The sequence below is a fragment of the Hyla sarda genome (genome assembly GCF_029499605.1).
Source record: "Hyla sarda isolate aHylSar1 chromosome 1 unlocalized genomic scaffold, aHylSar1.hap1 SUPER_1_unloc_13, whole genome shotgun sequence".
Lineage (NCBI taxonomy): Eukaryota > Metazoa > Chordata > Amphibia > Anura > Hylidae > Hyla > Hyla sarda.
In genome coordinates, this window is record NW_026607574.1 from 213,427 (window position 1) to 220,171 (window position 6,745).

At 38.4% G+C, this 6,745-nt stretch overlaps 1 pseudogene; it reads left to right on the plus strand.

Moving 5' to 3' along the window:
• Nucleotides 1–3,696: 3,696 nt before the first annotated feature.
• On the plus strand, nucleotides 3,697–6,409 carry LOC130297977 (oocyte zinc finger protein XlCOF7.1-like; annotated as a pseudogene).
• Nucleotides 6,410–6,745: the final 336 nt, after the last annotated feature.

Here is a 6,745-nt window from a genome sequence, read left to right on the forward strand (position 1 = left end):
CCCCTCACCTCCCATGCCTCCCTCGCCTCTTATGCCTCCCTCGCCTCTTATGCCTCCCTCACCTCCCATGCTCCCCTCACCTCCCATGCCTCCCTCGCCTCTTATGCCTCCCTCGCCTCCCATGCCTCCCTCACCTCTTATGCCTTCCTTGATCATATAGTGATGGGATAATACTACCGTACTGATACTGAATAAAACCCCTGTACGCAGACCACTATCACCCTATCCTCTTAAGGACGCAGGGTGCACCCGCTCCCGTGCTGTAACACAGGGTCGGGCCCGGCACCTAGCAATGACCGGGACCAGTGGCTAATACCGGACATCACTGATTGCGCTGATGCCTAGTATTAACCCTTTAGACGCGGCGATTAAAGTTGATTGCCGCATCTAAAATAAAAAATAAATGCTTCCTGGCAGCTCAGTCAGGCTGATTGGGGACACCGTGGTGAATCCGTGATGTCCCGATCAGCTGTGAGGACGTGGAGGGTCCCCACCTGCCTCCTCGGCGTCCGATCGTCGTCGCTCTATTGCTCCATGCCTGAGATCCAGACAGTGGAGCGCCGATAACACTGATCAATGCTATTCTATGGCACAGAACAGTGTCTGCAATCAAAGCATTGTATGTAATAGTCTCCTATGGGGGATATAAATGTGTAAAAAAATATAGTTAATAAATTTGATTTAACCCCTTCCCTAATGAAAGTTTGAATCGCCCCCTTTTCCCATAAAAAAATTTTTTAAAGAAAAATAAATATAAACGTGTGCTATCGCCGCGTGGGTAAATGTCCGAACTATAAAAATATATCGACAATAGCGAACACGTAAAAAAAAAAAATTCCAAAGTCCAAAATAGCATATTTTCTGTCGCTTTTTATACCATAAAAAAATGTGTAAAAAGCGATCAAAAAGTCAGATTAAAACAACAATAGTACCGATAAAAACTTCAGATCAGGGCGCAAAAAAAGAGCCCTCATACCAGCCCATACGCAGAAAAAAAAAAGTTATAGGGGTCAGAAGATGACAATTTTTAAACCTATTAATTTTCGTGCACGTAGTTATTTTTTCCAGAAGTGCGACAAAATCAAACCTATATAAGTAGGGGATCATTTTAGTCATATGGACCTACAGAATAAAGATAATGTGTCATTTTTACCCAAAAATGTACTGCGTAGAAACGGAAGCCCCCAAATTTTACAAAATGGTGTTTTTTTTTTATTTTGTCCCACAAATATCTTTTCACCATAGATTTTTGGGTAAAATGATTGATGTAAAATTACAAAGTACAACTGGTGGCACAAAAAAACTGTGCAAATATGGAAAAACGTTGAGTCCTTAAGGGGTTAAACCCATTTCCACCTTAAAAGGGTTCTCCAGTGGAAAAATATTTAGAAAAAATCATCTGGTGCCATAAAATTATACAGATTTGTAAATTATTTCTATTATAAAATCCTATTCCTTCCAGTACTTATCAGCTGCTGTATGCTCCACAGGAAGTTTTTGTTTTTGCACTTTCGTTTTTTCCCTTATCACCTTCTAAAAATCATAATGCGTTCAATTTTGCACCTACAGACCCATATGAGGCTTGTTGTTTTTTGTGTCAATCGTACTTTTTAATGACATCAATTATTTTATAACATAATCTGCGGCGAAACCAAAAAAATTGTTTGTTAGGTGAAATAAAATAAAAAAATTTGCCAATTTGCCACTTTGTAGGGCTTCCGTTTTTACGCAGTGCACTTTTTGGTAAAAATAACACCTTATCTTTATTCTGTAGGTCCAGACGGTTACAAGGATACACAAGTTATATAGGTTTTATTTAATTTTACTACTTTAAAAAAATTCATGCACCAACATTAATATGTTTAAAATTCTCCTCTTCTGAGCTCCATAACTTTTTTCTCTTCCGTATACGCGTCTGTATGAGGGTAATTTTTTGTGCCGTGGTCTGTAGTTTTTATCTGTACTATTTCTGTACTATATCTGTACTATATCTGTACTATTTCTGTTTTTTTTTATCGCATTTCATTAATATTTTTATGGTATATGAAGTGACCAAAAATGCAAAATTTTGGACTTTGGTATTTTTTCACGTGTACGCCATCAACCGTGCTGTTTGGCTAATCTTATATTTTAATAGTTCGGACATTTATGCACACGGCGGTACCACATGGGAATTATTTTTTCTATTTAAAAAAATTATAATTTTTATTACATTTATTTAAAAAAAATGGAAATGGGGGGGGAGGGATTCATACTTTTATTAGGGGAGGGGCTTATTCACATGTATTTACTTTTTTTATTTATTTTTTAGCCCCCATAGGGGACTATTACCTGTAATCTTCTGATTGTATATACTGATCAGTGCTATGCCATAACATTGATCATTGTTATCAGTGCTCTGCTGCTTCAGGCTTGGAGTAATAGAACACTGATCAGACGGCGAGGAGGCAGGTAAGGGCCCTCCCACCGTCCTCTCAGCTGATCGGGACATCAGGATTTTGTGGTGATAAAGGAATAAAAGGGATGAATAATTGCACCACATCATGACCACCACCATTACCACCATATAGTGACGGGATAATACTGCCATACTGATGCTGAATAATACCCCTGTACACAGACTAATATCCCCCCATACAGTGCCCCCGGCTCTACACAGGTGCTGCAGACCATATAAGTGATTACAGTGCAGTTACATGTAGTGAATCACAGGGAGCGTCTTCCTGAAGTCGTTCTCTTTCCTCTTTGTCCCCACAGAATCTGCCGGAGAAACACGTTAGGCGCCGCACGTTTCCAGCACGTTTCCCAATTCTTTCCTCAGTGCCCTAAATAGTGTAGACAAAGCCAGTATGATATTGGCAGTAGATAGATAGCGTTGATAAGTAGACGGTGTAGGTAGGTACTGGTGGTAAGTAGATAGATCATTTTACCACAAAAATAATACATCATTTGTGGCTTCCATTCTTATGCAGCGCACTTTTCGGTACAAATGACGCCATCTATATTGTGTCCAAACAATGACATCAGTTTTGTATTATTGGATTATATTATTATTGTATTAAATTGCATTATAACTTTTTTTTGTAATATTTCTGTAATTTTTCTGCCCCCATAACACTTTATTTTCCTGTATGAGGGATCGTTATTATTTGCACCGTGATTTGTAGTTTTTGTTTCGCTTTTTATACTTTCTGCTATTTTTTACATTTGCGCCATTCACTGTGCGGTTTAATTAACAACATTATATTATAATAGTTCAGATATTTACACCAAATATGTTTGATTATTTTTGTTTACATAATTTTATTCCAGAAATAGAAAAAGGAAGGGGGGGGGGTGTAATCAAGCTTTTATTAGGGGAGGGGATTTTTCACATTTGTTTCAATTTTTTTTTAAATATTTTATTTACTACTTTTTATGTTATAAATCAGTGATCCCAAACCTAAGGCTCTCTGCCTGTTGCAAAACTACAACTCCCAGCATGTTGCACTATATAGTAGTATAGGTCCTGGTACAACATGCTGGGAGTTGTAGTTTCGGGTCGACTGCAAAGGCAGAAGCTGTGTCAAGGAATGCTGGGAGATGAAGTTTTTACTACATCACCCACCATGCCTTGATACGGCCTATGGCTCTGCAGCTGACCCAACCCAAAACTACTCCCAGCATGTTTCACCATATACTATTATAGTAAAAGTAATGGTGCAACATGCTGGTAGTCGCAGTTTTGGGTCTGCTGCAGAGGTATAGGCTGTATGAGGGCATGCTGGGTGTTGTAGTTGGTAACACATCACCGCCCCCGCCCACTTTCCCCCCCCCCCCCTGCAGCCTGCCCCCTCCAATAGACTTACATTGATAGGGCGTGGCTTGACGTTACTAGGGGTGTTACTGTGACATCACGACCCCAGCAGCCCGAGCCCAGCGTTCGTAACAAAATGTTTTAAACGCTGGAGCAGTGGAGTGCCCCTTTAAGGGGTTACAAAGTAGTAAAGCGTAACAAAAACTATGCAAACTGAGTATTGTGATCGTATTCACCTGAGAAATAATTGTACTGCACAGTGAATGAAGGAAAAAATATTATGGCAAAATAAGAGTTTTGGCTCTCAGAGGAAAGCTTAAATTATCTGGGTTGTTACGGGGTTAATACTGATCATAAAATCTGTGTTATTCTCTGCAGATTCTTGTAGCAGGAGATCAGAGGAGAATCTTATATCTTCAGATTATAAAGCAGATGATGATATCACACAAGATACATATGAAGAACATTCCATTATCCCAGATACACCCTCAGCCCTTCACAGCCAAGATCTGTCATCTCATCCTTATATACAGGTCCTGTCTTCTCAGTCATCACAGGATGTTCAGCAAAATAAAAGCCACAGAAGGAATGATGGACATCACCGAGCTCATACAGGAAAGAAACCATATTCATGCTCAGAATGTGGGAAATGTTTTACACAGAAATCAAATCTTATTCAGCATCAAAGAACTCACACAGGAGAGAAGCCATTTTCATGTTCAGAATGTGGGAAATGTTTTTTTTGCGAAAACAAATCTTGTTCAACATCAAAGAACTCACACAGGGGAGAAGCTATTTTCATGTTCAGAATGTGAGAAATGTTTTACTAATAAATCATATCTTGTTGTACATCAAAGAACTCACACAGGGGAGAAACAATTTTCATGCTCAGAATGTGGAAAATGTTTTACTCAGCAATCGCATCTTGCTGTACATCAAAGAACTCACACAGGGGTGAAACCATTTTCATGTTCAGAATGTAGAAAGTGTTTTACTGACAAATCAAATCTTGTTCAACATCAAAAAACTCACACAGGGGAGAAGCTATTTCCATGTTCACAAATTACTGAGAAATCAAGTCTTGTTTATCATCAAAAAACTCACAAAGGAGAGAAGCTATTTTCATGTTCAGAATGTGGAAAATGTTTTACTGAGAAATCAAGTCTTGTTACACATCAAAGAACTCACACAGGAGAGAAGCCATTTTCATGTTCAGAATGTGGAAAATGTTTTACTAAAAAATCATATCGTGTTGAACATCAGAGAACTCACACAGGGGAGAAGCCATTTTCATGTTCAGTATGTGGAAAATGCTTTACTTGTAAATCAAATCTTGTTAGACATCAGATAACTCACACTGGAGAGAAGTCATTTCCATGTTCAGAATGTGGAAAATGTTATTCTATGAAATCAAGTCTTGTTAATCATCAAAGAACTCACACAGGTGAGAAGCCATTTTTATGTTCAGCATGTGGAAAATGTTTCACTGGGAGATCAAGTCTTGTTTATCATCAAAAAATTCACACAGGAGAGAAGCCATTTTTATGTTCAGAATGTGGAAAATGTTTTACTGACAAATCATGTCTTGTTCATCATCAAAAAACTCACACAGGGGTGAAGCCATTTCCGTGTTTAGAATGTGGAAAATATTTTATTCAGAAATCAGATCTTGTTAAACATGAAAGAACTCACACAGGGGAGAAGCCAATTCCGAGCAATAAATGACGCAGATATCACATCTATATATTAACCATGTACATAGGATATCTGACATTTATATATATATCATATACTGCAGGGGTCTCAAACTGGCGGCCCTCCAGATGTTGCAAAACTTCAACTCCCAGCATGCCTGTGAGGGGAGTCAGCTTGTTATAGGTTTTTATATAACCTTTTATAATAATCCTTTATATGATTATATGCCATTTTGTATATCATCAGCCATGTTGTCTATAGTCCACCATCTTGTCTATGTTCCTTCATTATGAACTGAATGTGAACTTTACCAGAATTATAACCAGGAAACTTGTAAACAAGAACCACAACTGCTGAGCGTACAGAAAACTCCAAGGCTTTGGATAGGGGATAAGATGTGTGATCCCCGGAGGACCCCTTTAAATAATACAATACACTAATTCATACTATAGAAGAAAGGATGTCCAGCACAGATTCTTGCAGAACGGAGCTTTTATTTGCAGACTTTCACCTCGGTGCACAGACAATGTAGACACACATGACGGGTTTCTGTCCTACATCTGGACCTTAGTCATACAAGTTGTAGAATTACCTGTCAGCCATTTATAGAGGACGTGAGACATCAGCTCCTCCTTAATGGGGCGCTTCTTAGATGTCCCATCTTCTCCACCCCCCATCATACAGGTGGATCGTACCACCTCTACATGACCAGGGGTGATATCTGACTATAGGAACATATTCAATGTATCTATCACAACCACATATAATGTGAAATATAAAGAACATATCCAATCACCTATATAGAAAATACGTATCATAAATATACAGTATATAAAACCAATGGCTGTCATTGTGGGAATAGACCGGGCATTATATAAAGAACTTTTTCTGTAATATGGAAATATATATAAAAATGATTGTAGCATCACAGAATAAAGATATGGTGTGAGAGCATGATGGGAGGAAGTGAGAGCTAGCTCCTCCTCCTGATCCTGAATCCTCGGGGCTGAGATCTAGTTTAAAGGGGTACTCCGGTGAAAACCTTTTCTCTTATAAATCAACTGGTGGCAGAAAGTTAAACATATTTGTAAATTACTTCTATTAAAAAATCTTAATCCTTCCTGCACTTATTAGCTGCTGAATGCTACAGAGGAAATTCTTTTCTTTTTGGAATGCTCTCTGATGACATCACGAGCACAGTGCTCTCTGCTGACGTTATTATAATAATAATAACTCTTTATTTTTTGTTGTCCT